Source organism: Augochlora pura, chromosome 10 (genome assembly GCF_028453695.1).
Source record: "Augochlora pura isolate Apur16 chromosome 10, APUR_v2.2.1, whole genome shotgun sequence".
NCBI classification, from domain to species: domain Eukaryota; kingdom Metazoa; phylum Arthropoda; class Insecta; order Hymenoptera; family Halictidae; genus Augochlora; species Augochlora pura.
In genome coordinates this window covers 988,283-1,007,437 of record NC_135781.1, presented here as the reverse complement: position 1 = coordinate 1,007,437, position 19,155 = coordinate 988,283, and the positions used below count along the sequence as shown (strand labels likewise).

The window sequence follows — 19,155 nt, the reverse complement described above, 5'->3', positions numbered from 1 at the left end:
TTTTTACGCGATATAAAAATTTCTTGCGTCAGATATGTTTGCAAAGTGTAGTCGCCTGAGAGAGCTCCTCGCTCGCCGAAATTTTCCTGAGTGCATCGGTCGATGGCGATCGCTCGGTTTTCGACTTTTCCCTGATATTTCGGCGGCCGGGTCGCGCGAGAATGAAACAGGAACGAACGAGCAGTCTCTCGCAGCGACGCGGAAATTGTTCGCTTTTACAGAGGCGTGCGCGCGCGCGCTTCCACTTCGCACCTTTCCAGTGTTCTCGACCGGATTCCGCGGGTTCCCCGCGCGCCGTTTTGTTTGCCGTCCTTTGCCCGCGGGCCGAGCCCTTCTCCATTTCCCTCGCCCTTTCCCTGGCTCCGCGCAGCGCCGCCTTTTAAATCGCGTTAAGCGGCCGACTCGCGATTTATTCGCGAGCTCTGCGCGCTGTGCTCGAGTGGAAACGAAAACGGGAAATAATGAAAATAGTGTGAGGATTCGCGAGAAGACTGAAACAGCTGAGAGGAAGGCCGACGAAATCGAAGTTAACCCTTTGCGGTCGGTGTCCAAGCAGCGAAGACATTCTTGAATCGAAGTAAAAATCGATGTCTCCGCAGCGGGGACATTCTTGAATTGAAGTAAAAATCGATGTCTCCGCAGCGGGGACATTCTTGAATTACTATTAAAGTGAACGATTAAGGTGAACGTGTGTATGTACAATACACTAAGAAAAGAATATATATAGCTAATATTATATACAACTATGCCTTAAGATATATACATTAAGAAAAATGGTAATTTAATTTTGAGAAACTATATTTGCTTAAAACCTAGACTAACAGGTTAATAAATAGGTGACTCAGGTACTCTAAAACGCACCTAGGCCACTTTGAACATAAACGGCTCATTTATTAAAACAGTCCCCGAGCAAAAATAACGAACGGACCACTTCCGACAACCATTTTAATATTAAATAACCTTATTTAATAGCGAAACTTTCGGTCGTCTAGCAGTTTTAGTTTGCCGCGAAAAGTTGACTCGCGCAAGTTTTCGTCGCATTTTTCGCAGCGAGCGCTACCGCGAACCGTTTAACCTTTTTTGCCCCACTCGAATATATTCAAACGATCGCGAACGAGAAACAGGGAAAGCAGCGACGAGAGGCGGCGTGTCTCGGGACGCGATTCGCGCGATTGTTTTCCCGGCTCGCGTGCGAAACGAGAGCGTTCGTTGAAACTCGGACGGTGGCGCGGCGAGCACTCGAAGTTGCGACTCTACACACATTGGCACGCGAGAACCGGCAAACTTTTCATAATTCCCCGGCGAAGGTGTTTAACCGGAATTTTCGTTCGCGGAGAGAGCAAACCGGCGCGACAATAGAAGCCGCCTGCGAGAAAAGCGAGACCTTCGCCGGCCGACGAAAGCTCGAATCCTATTTTTCCAGGGGCGCGGCGCGTTCCGCGCGGCAGCCGCGTTAAATTTAAGCGGGTAATTTGGTCGACATTTTGACACGCAATTTTCTCTGCGAAAACGAACGCGGCCGCCGGAAAACCGTGGAATTCCGTTCGATGCGATAGCGTTCCACGCGAGCCGAAATTTCCTTTTGCGCGAGCTAATTACGATCGCAAAAGCGGAGGGTGCACCCCGAAATGCGGGAGCTCGTTCGCCGAACTGTTGCCACGCGACAATATTTCCCGTTTGTCGCTGCTTTATTAACCGCGTCTCTGCGCGAGATTCGCCTCTTTCACTGACACGAAACAAATCCTTTTTTTAACTCTTTGCGGTCGAGTGGCGGCTCTAAGGCGCCGCTAAAAATGATAATGCCACGTTTTTTGATATTGAATATTCAATATTCGATATTGGATATTCAAGGTTCAATATTCAGTATACAATATTCGATATTCAAGGTTCAATATTCGATATTCGATATTCAAGGTTCAATATTCAATATTCGATATTCAAGGTTCAATATTCAGTATACAATATTCGATATTCAAGGTTCAATATTCAATATTCAATATTCGATATTCAATATTCGATATTCGATATTCGATATTCCATATTCCATATTCAATATTCAAGTTTCAAGTTTCAATATTCAGTAAACAATATTCAAGGTTCAATATTCAAGTTTCAAGTTTCAATATTCAGTAAACAATATTCAAGGTTCAATATTCAATATTCAATATTCGATATTCAAGGTTCAATATTCAATATAGAAAGTCGCGTGTCCCGAAGACCGTCGTCTTAGCCATTCCCTGCGATCGAAGTATCGGAGATCGACCTCGAGACCTCGAACTAGACGACAGTTCGATCAATGATCTTCGACAGCGTCTTCCAGACGAGCTCGGACCCTGACACGACCCCTCCGAGAGGGGCACGCGGGGGAGGAGGGGCGAGGAGGGACGGCGTCGCGACGGGGCGCTTCCGGTACGGATCGACGGATCGCGAAGGGGTCGGCCTCCATTGACATCGTTTAACGACACCCCGACGTCGGAAGAATCCACGGCGCTGGATCCTACGGCGGTCTTAAAATAGCCCTGCGAGAGACGCGGCATGGGAGCAATCAGTGCGACGCAGCGCGATGGAAAACGATTCGCCATAAACGCCGTTCATGAGCCGGCTAATTGAAACCGGTGACGCTGTCGTCGTCGCGCGCGTTATCGTCCGTCGTGACACCGTTCGGAATCATGGCATCGAGTATTATTACTGCGAGATCGATGGCATCTTTGCGAGTAGAGTAGTGTTTCAACGAATGTCGCGGTGTCGAAAAGTGGATTTTTAGCGTAGAGAAGACACGATTTTTCGAGATTCGTGGCTCGCTTTTATACAGTAAATTCTTTTTAATTGTCTGTCGGCTTGTAAACAAAAAGTGGATAGTTGAAGAAGAGATGATACGATTATTTAAACCTTCAAACTCATTTTTATAGTTGTCAAATATTGGTGAATATTAAAATTAGTCGCGAGGCTGTTAAAATCGTTTCTCCTTTTCCCTAAATGTCTATTTTTCTTTGATAACAGAGGGACAATTAGAGAGCTGTTTTATTATTGCTGTTCTCGCTTTTCATAAAACACACTTCATTTACCAATTTCGCATCGCACTGTTTATTCGAACCAGTTTAAAAATATTTCTATACCATTTTAAAAATATTCATTTTAATATTCGCAAAATATTCGTCTTAATATTCGTTTCAATGTTCGAAAAATGTTCGTTTCAGTGTTCGAAAAATGTTCGTTTCAGTGTTCGAAAAATATTCGTCTCAATATTCGAAAAACATTTAAGCCAAATTACCAAACCAGTTCTAAATTATCTTTTACTTTATCAAGTATTTAATTATGTACCTACGTCCATTTTTACGACTTTGTTTTCGCTTTCATAGCAAACCGAAGAATAACTACATAGTACAGTCGTTGAAAAACCTCTGGTGGAAATTTTTTTTGACCACCTTAATGGACTAGGCCATTTGTTCAAGACGCCGTGTTCGATATCAGTGGAAAAGGAATGTTATGTTCGGACAAACTAATCTACCATTTCTGAACCGCGTAAAGAGCGAACTATAATAGTTCAGTGCTACCTATAATTTAGCAAACATTTTGCAGATACTACATTTACGTAAATGTTGGACACAACGAACCGAGCTTTTTTTTTTGTTTTTCAAACATTTTTAGAACACTTCGAGTGATACGCCTACTCTGTCAATTTTCTACAACTCTATTTTAATTATTTAAGTTACCTGAATTATTTTCTATAACGTTGTTATCCACTTAATTTCTATAACAAATTTATATTGTTCGGACAAACATAAACAAAATTTGGGATATATAAAAAGTGATTGGATACCACTATCTCGCGTTAAAATATTGCTAATAACATTGTGGATCAAAATCCGAAATTGCGATAAAAATTTTTGTTGTATTTTTTCTAATTCTCTCGCCAAGACAACGTTCTAAATTGTGTGTTTTATTTCACATTAAAAGAATTGATTCTTTCCGGCCGGTCTTTTTAAAGAAAAACTGTGCATCGAGGGGTTAATATCCGATTTCAGCAGCGTCTCTTTAATCGCGGCGAGAGCGAAACACACGCGGATTTTCGAGCGCCGTCTTCGCTTCGGTCCTCGCGCCAAGCGTCTCCCTCGGGCATCGGATAAAACCCCGTTGGCTCCCGAAATACAGCGGCGTACGTTTTCGGCGTGGATTTCGTAAACCGTGTCGAGTAATTCAGAAATAGCCCGAACCGAGAGAGATCCGCCGCTCTCGCGGGGCTGTATCGCACACGCGGTCTCGTGGTTGACCCCGAAAAATTTATCGGCCGATTTATCGCCGCGCCGCTGTAATTTTCCCCGCTGTTTCGGATACGATAATCGAACGAACGAGACGAGAAGAGCCGAATCGAATGCCGATCGTTGAACAACGGAGAACCGGGAACTAAAGGATTTATCGGATCCGCTGGTCGATCGTCACACGGTTTCGATTTTTATTATAATAATGATGATAGTATATTGTATACTATAATAATAATAATAGTATATTCTATATCATAATAATAATAATAATAATAATAAAATAATAATAGTAATAATAATTTTTAGTATATATAAAAAATAACAATTACTATTTTAATCACAATAGCAATTATCCGAACGACTTCTTACAAGACTTCCAGCTCCAATAAGAACAGCCTAAACGCGTGCCGTAACATAACCTGACACAGCCCAACATAACCTAACGAAGTACATACAAAGTAAATTCGACATTTAATTGATCGGAGGTTTATAAACGGCGCGCCGCGGACACCGAAAATATTTTCCAGCGAAAATCCGTCGGACAGAGGGGTGGTGGGGGTGAGAGGGCCAGGTTCGAAAAGTTATAAGAGATCTTCGGGAAGTTCTGGCTGGCCGACCTCAGCCGCCGCCGAAAAGTCTTTCGCGAGAGCTGGCTTCAAAAGTTTAGCATTTAATATCCAGAAAGCTGGTTAAGCCGGAAGTTTGATATTTCGAAGATGTGTTTTTCAGCATCAGCGCGAAGTTTTCTAAGTGGTGAGGCGGCACCAGAGGGGGGGAGTGGTGGGGGGCGAATCGAGAACAGCGAGAATCAAGATCAAGCGCGGAGCTTCTCTCTGTCTTCGGGAACTTCTTCGACCGATGTGTCTCGCAACTATTGGTGCAGGTAGTCTTCCTTTGAGATGTGCTTATTCTGATTTCAATAATGACTTGTCGCCGGTGCTATCTAAAGAAGATGATTCGATCCGCCGCGGAGCTTCGTTTAAACGTAAGACGATTAAAGAGGGTTTATTTTTATCCAAGGCGTTTGGGCGAATCGAAGACTTGGATTGCCGATTCTGCGAGGTTATGGCAGAAATTGATCGCTGCAATTAGTAATCAAAATAAAAATTATATAGTATAATATAACATTCGCTATAATATTATATAATATAATATACAATATACTATAGTAATATAATATAATATACAATATACTATAGTAATATAATATAAATATAATATACTATGTAATATTGTTTTAGAAAAAAGTTAGTGAAGACGTAAAACCCAATGAATTTAAATATAAATCCGGCGACAAATTTGATAGATAAAGAAAAACATTTTTAAATCACTAAAACTTTAATTATATTTTTTCATGATATTTTTCCTAATAAGACCAAACAATTTCTATTTTTTCTATTATTTTGATTTATTTTCATCTTTAAATTTTAATAACAGAAGGATTAATTTTAATTTCGATTTAAAAGAAATTGAACAATATTTAATAAAATCCATCTTTAGTAGTAAATCTTCCACGAAATCTCTCTCACGAGTCTCTGACTAGTTATCACAGTGCAAGGGGTTAATCATACATAATACTCTACCATTAACATAAAGCCAGTCGAATTTCTTGCCGCAATCGGTTTTAAGACCGACGAAAATTTCGCGACGCGCCAAAACCCGTCGGTTCCGCGGAAATTTTAAGGTCCACAAAATTTTTAAGGGAAATTTTAGAGCTCGCCGGCGGTGGCTTTCGGTTGCAGGAAGGAACTTTACGACGGGAATATAGTGTCCAGAATTTTAACAGAAAATCTCGGGCGACTCGGGGCTTCCGCGAAAATACAGGAGGAGCCGGCTCTAATAATTATTCACCGCTTACACGTCAGTATTAAAAGATTAAAATCATTTGCGTGGCACTGTAAGAACCCCCGGATTTTGCATGTTTAAGTCGAATGAACTTTGCATACGAGTGGCGAGCGTCGTGCTGCGTCATTGGGGATAAAGTGGTTCGTGTTGCTGAATCTGTTTTAGGAATGATTGATAGTGTTAATAGCAGTTATTGGTATGATTTTAATATTAGGTATTTTAATACTGTATTGTTGTTTCAATATTCATATTAATATTAGGTATTTTGATATTGCATTATTGCTTTAATATTTATATTAATATTGAGTATTTTAATATTGCATTATTGCTTCAATATTAATATTAAATATTTTAGAACTGTATTGTTGCTTCAATATTAATAGTAAATATTTTAATACTGCATTATTGCTTCAATATTAATATTAAATATTTCAATACTGCATTATTACTTCAACATTGACATTAAATACTCCAATACCAAATTACTACGATTAAAATTAAAATGCTCTCTAAAACAACCCCAACCTCACGCTCCAAACATAAAATAAATCACACACAATGAAACTACTCTACATCGAAGGAAGCGTCTCGCTGCGAAGGGTTAACAAACAATCAATTTACCATAGATAAAAAAAAATCCGATATACCTCGCACGACAGACATAAATTTAATTACGTTTGAAAATCACCTCTCTGCTGCAGTAACTGGCTCCGGTGCCGAAAGCACGATATAAAAGAACGAGGAACGGACGACAAAGTGGTGGAAGAGAGTTTCAAGCTTCGAATGCGAACCGAGACTATAACATCGTAAATATCGAGAATCTGCCACGGCGAATAATACGTAATCGGATTACGGGGGCCGGGAAAAAGTCCACACGGGGTCGACGACGCGCTAATAAAGGAACAGTGGGCTGACAATAGAGAAACTTCTTTTCCGAAGCAATCGCTGCGATCTCATTTTTTCCAGCGGGGTATGTATGCGTGTAGATGTGTGTGTGTGCGAGTAATTAAACGACGTTATCAAGGCGTCACGGCCGCCCGATCTATTTTTTCTCCGGGCTGGTAAATCGCCGCGGCTACATCTATTACTTCCGAACCGATTAATACCGGGTTCCCGTGGACCGCGTCGCCGCTAATTATTCTTGGTCGCGGCGAGCCGGGGGCCGGGGCCTCGTGCCGGGAGTTAATCGCGCGCACAGCCCGGAAAACGCGAGGGCAGCCCGAGATATGGAAAACCGTCGACGCACGCGAGTTTTCCACGTGGTCGCGCACCGACACGCTGCCTCTCTCCGCTCGGGTTCATTTGCGTTTCGGATCGGGGTCGGCCTCATTTCCGGCGCATTTATTGTCGCCCCCTCTCTCTCTCTCTCTCTCTCTCTCTCTCCCTTCTCGTGTCCCACCAGCGCCGCTTCAATGCCGCGCGTACCCGCGGCAACAGAGCCAGAAATAATAAACACGGAACGTTCGCGGAATCCCGCCGCTTCATTACGACGCCCCGCGCTCTCTCGCGCGCGCGAGACCCACGGAAATCATCCGCGCGCCCGTTTTTTCGGGGGCGACTCTCGTTCTCGAGCCCGACCCTCTGATTCCGCGCGAAACTGCTCTCGCGCCCTCGTGTCAGCGCGCTGGATCCAACGAGAGACCGCTGAACGACTTTTTCTACACTGGATGTATACGTCTGGATGGAGGCTCGAAGACAATGCGTGGCTTCGGATCGCAACTTTCGGTGCTGACGACCGCATTGTTGAGAGAAAATTGTTTTAAATATCTTTTCGTCGAGTAGTCTCGAAATCTGTGTAATTGGGGCAGTCCCATGGATGACTATACAGTGGACGAAATTTCTATAGGGATAATTATTTAAAAAAAATAATTTTATCTTAAAAAATTTATTTTAAAGAAAAAAATAGAAAAATCTCAGTCGCCGAAGCAAATTTTCAAAAATCCATACGTCAGTTCGAAAATTCCACCTTTTTTGCCAGTATATTTAACTTAATTAAATTTCGAATACATTTTGCCAGTATTTTTTTATTATTTTTAATATATCAACAGTCGTCTTACGATCAAGTCTTTACAGCGTTACAGAGCGGCGACCCGCGGCAGCTGTAACGCCGCTAACTTTTAATATCGTTCAGACGAATGGCGGATATTTTTAGGAGAGGTTATCCAGGCGGCGACGTAACAATGAAGACCCACCCCCGGTCGCGGCCGTTTCAAGTTTCTCTCTCCGTCTGTCGTCTCGAAATTACGGGGCCCTAAAACGCGATTAATTGCGAGACAGGGCAGCGCGCGCGATGCTTTCTCTTCCGTCGTTGCAATAAGTAGCCGGGGACACGCAATTAAGAGACCTAACATCGAGAGAGCCGAGAGAGAGAGAGAGAGAGAGAGGCTCGATTTATCTTCCGTAACAAGAATTGCACGGGGCGGACTCTCTCGACGCGCCGCGCGTCCTAAAACCGTGACGAGGCCGCGCGTTCTATCCGTTCGGCGACGACCAGACGCGATGTTAATTAGATATTTTATCTCGGGCGCAATAACGAATCCGTTGCTTCGGGCAAAGCGGACGTGAAGCGCGGATATCATTCCGAAGTTATGTTAATGGGAAATGGTACATCCCTGACGGTTCACCCCTGATGGTACATCCATGGCCGCGATCGGTGTTTTCAGGTGTTCCTTGATAATATGACCGCGTCGTCGTGGCTCATCGACCTTTTAATTGGTCAACGGAAACGCGGCACACTCGCTAGGGAAGATAATTAGTCAGCTCAGGTTAATGTCAGGTTATGTCCTCCACGTTAATAAAAAAAAAAAAGGTTATGTCAGGTTATCGTTTCAAGGTTATCTGAAGGTCATTCCAAGTTCATCTGAAGGTTATTTCAAGGTCATCTGATGGTTATTTCAAGGTCATCTGAAGGTCATCTTAACCCTTTGCACTCGGAGCCATTTAATAGTAAATCTAAAATAATATCTCCGGCTTATAATATAGCATATCCGTTTCGCATAACAAATTGCATTTTATGTAATTGATTCTTGATGTTCGACATCTAACATAACCTCAAGAATTTTTCACGAACGATCTTTGTTAGTGTAAAGATTATTTTGGAACGTGGTGAAATCGTATCGTTCGAACAAATCGGCGATCCGTCACGCGCGCGTATAACCCGTTTCCGGCTCGCCGTTCCTACCGCCATTATTGCAACAATAGAAGGGGTTCGCGCATTCGCGAGAACACATCGGAAGTTTGCGTTCCTTTGTCTGTTTTCTCAACGAAATCGCATCGGCCGCGTAACTTTTTCCACGGAACTGTTTTCTCGAAATTAACGGGGTTCGAGTTGCAGAGAGAGAGAGAGAGAGAGAGAGAGAGAGAGAGAGAGGGGGGAAGACGCAGCAGCGTGCTGCTCGCAAGCATCCGGTGCACCCGAGAGAACGGATCCGACATGCGAAAACAAAGCAAGAATGTTGCGAGCGCCGTTCGCTCGTTCGTTCGCAGCTACGGCTGCGGGAAAATCGAGTCCCAGGACGCGCGGCGGCGGTTGGCTTTCTCTTTGAGCAGCGCCGCGCGCGTGGCTGCATCCCACTGTGTGTGTCCTCCGCCATCGGTTGTTACGCGTTTCTACCCGCGCCGCGCCACGCCGTTTTCATTGCATTCTAACGGTCGTTCTCCATTGCCCTCAACCCTCTTCTTTTCCCCGAGATTGTGCACCCGGCCACGGTGCAACTGACAGCGGTGTAATTTCATCGACGTTTATAAGCGTTCCTAGGACCGTTTTTTATCGCGTACCTGTTGTGCATCGAGCTCCGCGCGTTTCTCCGAGCTTGAACCCTTCGCGGTCTCGTGCGACTGCTTTCGCCTGGCAAAGCTGTCTAGTTCGTTTAATTACTTTATTTTAAAGACGTTCAGTTAGCGGCGTAAGAAGACGTCTTTATCCCCTTACGCTCCAGGCCATCTTAAGCCTAGATCTAAAATGATTTAAAATAAAAAATAACCTAAAACAATTTATGAATATGAAATTGAGTCTAGTGAATCGTAAAACTGTTACGCTTTTAACGATCTCTTAAATAGAAGGCTTTTTAATAATGACAAAATTATTTTGGAAATAACAATTTTCCTCAGAGGCGCCACGCGAGTGCTAAAGGTTAAGACGACGTCCAGCGGTTATTGCATTGTAAAACGTTTGCGATAAAAAGAAGCTAAATTCTGCTAAATGATACTAGATAGAAAAATGTTAAAATTGTAATAAATAGGAAATTATTGATCGGGTAAAGCGTCGATCAATCGCGCGATGCGCCGAGATATTCCACGGGACCAGAGAGAGAGAGAGAGGGGGGGGGGGGGGGGGGGGTACCGTTGCATAGTTAGGAGCCCGTAACGATATCAATCATTCAGGTGGAGCTTCAAAGGGGAATCAGAGAGGCAGGCGAGAGGTTTCTCCTCGAACGGAACAACAAAGCGTGGCCCTCCCCCCTCGCGAGAAGTATCGAACTTCCTGCCGGTCGATTGCCAACAACAACAACGAAACTCAATTATCCGACGCGCCCCTACGGCTATTTTAATAACTGTAACTTTCTTGGTGGCGGACTTGGGTAAGACGCTCGACGGGCCAGAAGGGCGCGGAGCGAGAGAGAGAGGGAGAGAGAGAGAGAGATAGCTCTCTATCTATCTAGATAGATAGATAGAAAGATAGAGAGAGAGCGAGATAGCTCTCTATCTATCTAGATAGATAGATAGATAGATAGAAAGATAGAGAGAGGGCAAAGGAGAGGAGAGCAGAGGATAGAAAGGGGGGAGGAGAGGAGAGGGAGGAATTCAGGCCGGAATTCCGCGGTCGCTCAAATTAACCAATGAATCAGCCGGAAGCGCCGCCGGATCGTGAACACGCTCTACGCGCGAGCATTTCCGCGAGTCTCTCGCGCGACAAGCGCCGGAATCGCACGGAAACCACAGCCGACGCCATCTTCCGTCGATCGCGATTCCAAAGTCGCGAGGTGGGATCTTCGATGATCTTTCGATGCTCGCCTGGTTGTCTTAAATAGGAGCGATCGCGCTCCATGGTGTTCGCGACTTTGAATCCGTGTACCTGTTTTTGCGAGATAAAGCTGAACGTTTTGCAGGAAATTTATTTCATTTGTTTCACTTGGTTCGCTCGTTTCACTCGATTAATTTTGTTTAACTTGGTTCGCGTGTTTCATTTGTTTCACTTCATCTGCATCGTTTACTTAACTTATTTCGGTTACTTAATTTACTTCGTTTACTTAATTTACTTTATTTGCTTTATTTGCTTTATTTGTTTTATTTGCTTGCTTTACTTCGTTTACTTAATTTACTGCATTTACGCAGTTTACTTCATTTGATGTTTCAAAAATTTGAGAATAAATCAAATTATATCTAATATATATTTGAAACAAATATATATTGGAATTTAGAATATCAGTTCGCAATATCAGTAATATCAGTCGACATTTAAACATTTGAAAATAAATAATAGTAATAATAATAATAACGATAGATTCAGGTTAAGTAAGCTGAAAATAATTTGGCTTTGACGGAGTCGATCGTCAAGCTGCCAGTTTTGCGAACGATAAGTGGACGAAGTTAAATAGGAAATAGTATATTCCAATTATGCCTGCTTACTTTGATATTGAAAATTATGTAAGCGCTAAAAGAACTCTTTCGTTTTATTCATAAATAGCCCACCCTTATGGCGACTAAAAGAGTTTGTGATTACTGTACTAGTAGCAACATTTAATATAATTACTATAGAAATATCTATAGTAAGTAATTATTTCTTTTTAAATATCTATAGATTTCTAGATATAATTATAAGTAATACTGATATTTGTGTTTTGAAAAAGGAACAATGACAGCTATTGATTTAAATATTTTCACTCATGCACCACACTCTTCAAAAAAATCTCACAAAAATCGTAATGCAAGTAATAATTTGCTTAAATTAAGAAACTAAGATATGTTAAAAAGGATATCTATAGTTCAATAAATACTATTCAACAATGTACTCACTTCTTCGACTGAATTGTTTAAAAAAGTAGTGTCTGAGAGGAGTCGACACTGTAGCGCAACCGGAAAAGAACTAAGTAATAGAAAATAACGTTCGAAAATTCAATACGAAAAAGAGAGAAAGTGAGAGAGAGAGAAATAGCTGTCCTCGCCGAGCGAACACCAATCAACGACGGGTACCTATCGGACAAGGTTGACTCGTCAGCTAATTGGTACGGGGCACGGTGTAAAAAGAGATGTGACTCAAAAATCAATTTTTTCGTGTTTTCGAGAAAGTAATTGCTAAATTGAATTAAATTGCTAAATTGAAAGAAATTGCTAAATTTGCCTAATTGATATATAATAAGATATATAACTATAATACAAGATAGTGGAATAATTTATTCCACCCCAAATATAATGCGCCAGCAAGCAGTTATTATACTATAGGCGACTCGACGCGCCAATAATTAAACTTCGACTGATTTTACTTTTTTAAAAACGCTAGAAAATTGATATTTGCTCCCTAAATCTCATCTTTTTCCACTTTTCCTCTCTTTTCCACGTTCTCTAGCTATCTATCTATCTATCTCTTTCAATTGCATCGATGCGCTCAGCAGCGTGGTCGCATGTCAGTATCGCGAAAATTACGCGGGCGAATACCAGCCGCGACACCAAGAGCTGTCTCCTCCAGCTCCGAGCACAATTTCAGAAGCAGCTTAAGCACTAATTAGGTGTATCACAGTGACGTCGTACTTACCATGTTGAAGAAAACCGGCCGATGTCGGCGCTCGGGTCGTAAAAACAAATCAGAAGCTCTCTCTTTATGGGGCGCAAGCTTTTCAATAAAATATCCCCTCTCCTCTCCTCTCCTTCCTTCCTTCCTTTATGTCAGTCGGCACTCGACTCTATCAAACGATTTCTCCTCTATTTCCCTTCGTCTTTCTTTTTTCTCTTATTCTCTTCAATTATGGAAGAAAAATACTGCATAAAAATATCACTGGTTTACTTTGGCTTGACCCACGTCTCTTTCCGCAAATACCACAAACGCTGAAAAAACCTAGAAAAAAAGAACCTGCAACAGAAGTTGTCCCGGTTAGCTTTGCTGAGCGAAACGTTTCCGAATACGCTTTGCCCCGGAAGACCGGGAATCGTTGCGAAACGGATCCATTATCGATTCATTGAGATATTATTGCATTGACCCTACGCTATCGCGATTCCTATAGCAGTCATTGTACGACTTCCAAGCAATTATTGATAAAAATCTAAGGATAATATCGAGACCGAAAAATTTGAGAATGTTATTTGAACATCGTAGAACATTGTCGCATTTATTAGATCTCGATATTCCACCCTCAGGTATGTCTAATTAATTGTTAATTTTATTTTGATCAATGCGACAGCGAAGGGCTGAAATTTTCTGACAGACATTTCCAAGGTATAAAAATTATATTATTAAAATGTTAACACTCTTTGCACTCCGAGCAATTAGAAGTCTAAGTCCAAAATAGTTTTACTGGCTAGCAGTATTTTTATAAAAAAATTCTAGATTCAGTCTTGCGGCGAATAAAATTGTTACAATTTTAACAGCCTTTTAAATAGAAAGTTTAAGTAGCAAATTATTTTGGAATAATTTTCAAAACTATTTTGGAACGTGATATAACAATTTTTAGTGATGCCTCAGAATCGCCGTTCGAGTGCAAAGGGTTAACAAATGATCCTATTCTTTAACAACGCATTCCCAATACTTCTGAAGGACAGCGAAGCCGACACAAAATTAATTAACGAAGGGATTTAGATTTTCGCGTACTTATGGCGAGTTGTGTTTATTATTTAATTAAAGCGCCGCAATTGAACATTTCCTAATCGCATCAACGGCAAGGAAAACGCTACACCAACGGGTTAAACAGGAATTTAACCGGCTCGGTTTGCGTTTCGAGTTCGAGCATCACCGATTGCAATCTTTTCGCAGTTCAAACACGGTGTGCTGGATGTTGACAGAAAAATCTTCAATCCGAGCTGACAAGTGGAGGCCGCGTCCGGAGGGGTTCGCAAACAGAGGAGTCGAATTTCCTTTTAAAGCCTGATTATCGATTTAATCCGCGCGGAATATATCCGCGAGAGGCCGGGTCGCAGAGCACGTCGAAACGAGGGCGGCGCACGCGGAATGACGCTCTCCGGGTTCGAATCTACTTGTCGCTAAATGATGACAAAGCACTCTTGAATACACTCGACGTTAACCAATATTTAGAGGAGGAGCCTCGAACGCCATTCGCCGCCATTCGCCGCCGCCGCGTATTGCTTTGCGCGAGTGAAATACCGACGCGCTCACATTCCTTTTCGCAGTTTCCATTTTTCAGTGAAAATCCCGGGATTCTACGCCTCGTCGCTGAAATTCGAATTCGCGGAATGCGACGACCGATCTTCAATTAATCGACGCACAGAGGCTGGTTCGCAACAAATCGTATACAGCGTACTAATAAACTATTGAGACGATTTTTTAAAAAGCAATCAATTTTCTAACATTGAATAACCTACATTTTTACAAATGACAGAGTTGCTATTTTAGAGAACAATAATTATTTTTCCATAACTTCACTGACCTAAATTCTTACAAATAACAGAATAGCTATTTTACGGAGCAATAATTCCATAATTTCGCGATTGGAAAATTACAAAATTGAAGAGATAGAAAATAAAATACAGAAAATACAAAAAATACGAAAAATGTGAAAAATACGAAAAATCTCAAATTTTCTCATTTCTTTCACCTAAGAGTATAGCGAAAATGTAAGCAGTTTCGTGCGCCTCGTTATACAAATGAAAATAGCTGTTGTTACTGCTCGGTAAAGTAATCGTTGCCGGACGAAGTTTCGTTGTATTTCTAATTCGTCGGAAGCGTCGCCGAGGAGGACAATTCGATTTCAATTTGCCCGGAAGAAGTGCCGTGGAAACGTTGCAGAAACTGACGCGGTTTGATTGCGTTTCTTCGAGCGAGCAGAATTCATTTCTGCGCGAAGACACTTTCGTCGAGAGAGCGCCGCGTAATCGCATTTTTCCATCGTCGCCGCTCTTCTTTTCCATTTGAGATCGCGTTCGGCGCTCTGCTGTATCTACGACAAACAGTTGCCTCATCGATTATTACAAGTAAGAGAGGAGTCGCGACATTACTTATCGAATGACCTGATATTATTACTGGATATCGTTGGCGAAGTTTCGAACCTACGCGAGGAGAGGGACGTTTGAAACTTTTCCAACGATCTATAGCGCGGTAAGACGAATATCTAATCTGCTGTTGTGGGAAATGCGTTTGGAATTGGCGTTTCACTGTTCGCGATGAGATTTGTCTTAACAACAGTATCGACTCGTTTAGACATTATTTCTATAGAATAAAAATTGTACAATTTGCAGAGCTAAGTATTCGAATCTGAGCACAAATCTTTGCATTCAAATAACATAAATAATCGATACAGCTTGACTTTACTGATAGCACAGTTTCCTTTAAAATGAATTTAATTACTTGCTAATATCTACCTAATATAAGTTCTGTATACAATACTTATAACTTATAGCAACATAAGTTCTCTATATACTTTTATAATTAATATCCTATTGTCTCATCCTATACCACCTCGCATCCAACAACATTTCCATTTCCTCACTCATCTTTCTTTCCTTGTTTCTTTACTTCTATCCGCGACTTTCTACGTGCACAAAGGTCAACGTCCACCGCTAAAAAAGATAAACAAATGTGAACGGTCGCGAAAGAAAAGTTGCGCAACAGCCTCGGATCCACGGGTTTCCTGTATAGCGACGGCTGGCCTGCCAAGAGCATTCGGCGGAAAGCGAGCAGGATAATTCACGGGCCGCTTAACAAGGAGATCGAAATCGCGTCATAAATACTCCAGGACGAGGGGGAACTTTCTTAAGGAGTCAAGAGCGCTTTAAAACGCCGGCGACGAGGCATTTACATAAATATATATTCATCTCTGAAGTGTCCAAAGGCACGTGTTATAAATTGCCCGGCGCGCAACGAAGCTCCCGAAAAACTCGCGGAATCGTTCGGCTGGGTTCCATTTTATCCCTTTTGGTGGAAGAAAGAGGAGGTCTTTGGACGAACGATTTAACCCTTTGCACTCCGTTGTCCTCCTTCAGGGGACAATTTCTGTATATGACTTATATTTCATAATATTATACCTTATATTTGATAATATAAGTATTTTAGTATATGACTAAACGTTAAAGTTTATTAGCGATTTGCAACTATTTCTCAATGTCTACAAATTCATGTGAATTGAATATTATTATAATAATATTATATATACATATATAGATATATAACGTATACTATATAATAATATAAATGTTCACAAGCGCTGCTAGGCAACATCCATGATGGCGCGGAGTGCAAAGGGTTAATTTACGTAATCGTTCGAAGCGGCGACCACTTTCGCCACGCGTCGACAGAGACGACGACGAGCTCGTTCGGCACCGTAAAAATCCTAATCCCTCGTTTAGAAAGTGTCTTTTCGATGGACGCGTTGGATACCTGTCGGATGGTGTGTACGGATCGTTCAACTGACACGGCCGATGCGCGTGAACGATTGCGCTCTGCATCGATCCCAATCAAACGGTGCGCTCGACGTTGCGGCGGTTCATATCTGCCGCGCCCGGGCAGCAGGCCTTGTGTCTTTCGTCTGCTGTGCGCTTCGCCACGCTTCCGCTGACGGCCGTTTAAACCCCGGTCCTTCGCCGAGCCTCTGACAAATTGGATCTGAAAGGAACGGTCGTTAGAATTGCTGATCGGTGGGGGTTTTGTCATCGTCGAAAATCACTCGCTGTTTCTCTCTCGACGCGTTTTACTGTCTCGTCTTGTATGACGGTAGGTAAACTGAACGCTGAATGATCATTTTGTTATTTTTTTGGAAATGGAAAGTTTACCCTTTCCGTTACGATTTATTTTTATTGCTACGTTGAAAATGACATTCAGCGGCGAAAAATCAATTTTTCGGTATTCTCAAAAACGTAAAACCATTCAATTATTCAAAAGCGAAATTAAAACGAAAATATATTATCCTACTTTTTTCTATATAATTAATTCAAGCTGCTTTGACAATTTAAAATAGTTAAAAATGATATCACATAAAAGCAAACGTTCTTCGGAAATTATTTCTGGTATTCCTTAGCGGTGAACATACCTCTTTCACTTAGACGAATGCTTTTACTCGAAAACAGCGAAAAAATTGAATTTTTGCCCGAAGATCTTCACGGAGACCGTAAAATCACGCACGTTTCACGAAAACTCGAGAGAGAGACTTGATCGTTGTTAAAATTGTTCGTAATTCCTCGCGAACATATCGCCACATCTATCGAACGTGCCCGACATAATCTACTTGTCTAATAGCCTGCCACAATCTGTTGCAGGTCTATTTAACTTCGATAAGATCGAGCCGATAATTCCCAAACGTTGAATTTCAAGTACAACAGGCACACTTTGAATTCCGTATCAGCCGTTCTAAAACGTAATATTACCGTTCGCACGTGTTCGCTCCGAATTCCGAACAATCGAATATATCACTATCTCTATATCACTATATCAAAAAATTGTTATTAATAAGTTATTAATAGTTAAGAATTATTTTTTAAGAATTAATTGTTAAGAATTGTGAATAATGTATAAAATGCACTAAGTTATATCAAACGGAAACGCTACAAGTCTGAAAGAATATTTTGGATTTCTATATTAAAAAGGCTCCGACTGCAAATGGTTAACAGCGATTAAGTCTCTCAATAGCTTCTGTACAACACCAAAAACCGCGGCGCGGTGGTCGAATCACGCAACGCGAATTTTTCTTTATTGCTTTCGCGGCAAAGGCGACGCAATATTTGCGCGCGATGACCTGGTATTTTTCAAGCCCCGCTACACGAAGATAGCGCGGGGCGCGTGGGTTGTCGATGGAGCTGCGAAAACAGATCGAGTTTGACAGAGAAAACGGCGGATCACACGGCGGAAGTCGGTCCTCCATCAACCGGTTGACAACATTATCCCCACGCGAAAATTCTCGAACTTCCTCGAACAACATCGTAAATTGATTCCCGGTGATCCACTGTCACGAATTTGCCCGAAGATCGACCGAAAACTTGCCGAACTGATCGAACCGCGCGCTCAAATGTTCCACGGTCGAAAATAAATAAGTAAATAAATAATTAGGTTCACTTGGATGGGCGCACTATTCGCGAGAGCGAACGAGTGATTTTCGATGGAACGGTTCGTCGATCTAGGTACTCACCTGCGCGAGAAAATCAAGCGTCCCCGGCGTGTTACGTAAAACAGGAAACCAGGTGACAGTCTGACCATAGCTGAACGGCCGCGCCGCTCGATCCTCCTCGATCCTCCCGGATCCTCGAGCTTCCTCCCGAATCCTCGAGTTCTCCTAAAGCACCACGTCGACGACTCGAACAACGAATTCACTCGCACGATATTATCGATGCGCGTTTCCTCGGTCTTCTATCTCTGTGGTCCAACGACATGCAGATCGATATTCCCGCTCGATCTCCCGCGTTCTATGGGCGTGTGTTGTTGACTGTCGCGCGCCGAAAAACCGCCTATAAATATTCTCGTATGTTGATCATCTTGTTGTTAGTGTTGCCGATGAACCTCCTCTGCTTCACCATGTGGCCGGCCGTCGATCTAACCTGTCCGAAGATAAGCGTCCGGTTAAGACTGGCCCGATTATCGTCGGCGATCATCGTAAATAAAAGTGATAACTGCACCACACATATAGCCTGTCCCGTTATCCAACGATTCTTTCTCGCACGCGTTTTTACTCACGTTCCCGATTACCTATCGGCCGTCCCGAGGTATCATTTTCGACGCTTCAACTCGACCCTCGGAATTAACCGGCACGCCGCGCTCGCAGCGCCGAGACCACGCCCCCTGGCTCCCTACGCGCTTCTGTCGCTCCGCGCGAGTGCCTAAATGCTCCTAGTTTGACTGTAGTATGTGGCTGATGGAACAGAGAAATCGAATAGAAGACTGCGTGATTCCTGCGTGTCA

At 42.4% G+C, this 19,155-nt stretch overlaps 1 protein-coding gene across 1 annotated transcript in view; it reads right to left on the bottom strand.

Moving 5' to 3' along the window:
- The window catches only part of Mdr49 (Multi drug resistance 49), a 136,984-nt gene that overhangs the window by 85,558 nt on the left and 32,271 nt on the right, over positions 1 to 19,155 (bottom strand). The window contains exons 3-5 of the mRNA XM_078193617.1: positions 18,389 to 18,794; positions 16,648 to 16,872; positions 12,859 to 13,173 (exon numbers count right to left, since the gene is read on the bottom strand). The gene's annotated coding sequence lies outside the window, so the exon portion shown is untranslated. The remainder of the gene's footprint in view (positions 1 to 12,858; positions 13,174 to 16,647; positions 16,873 to 18,388; positions 18,795 to 19,155) is intronic.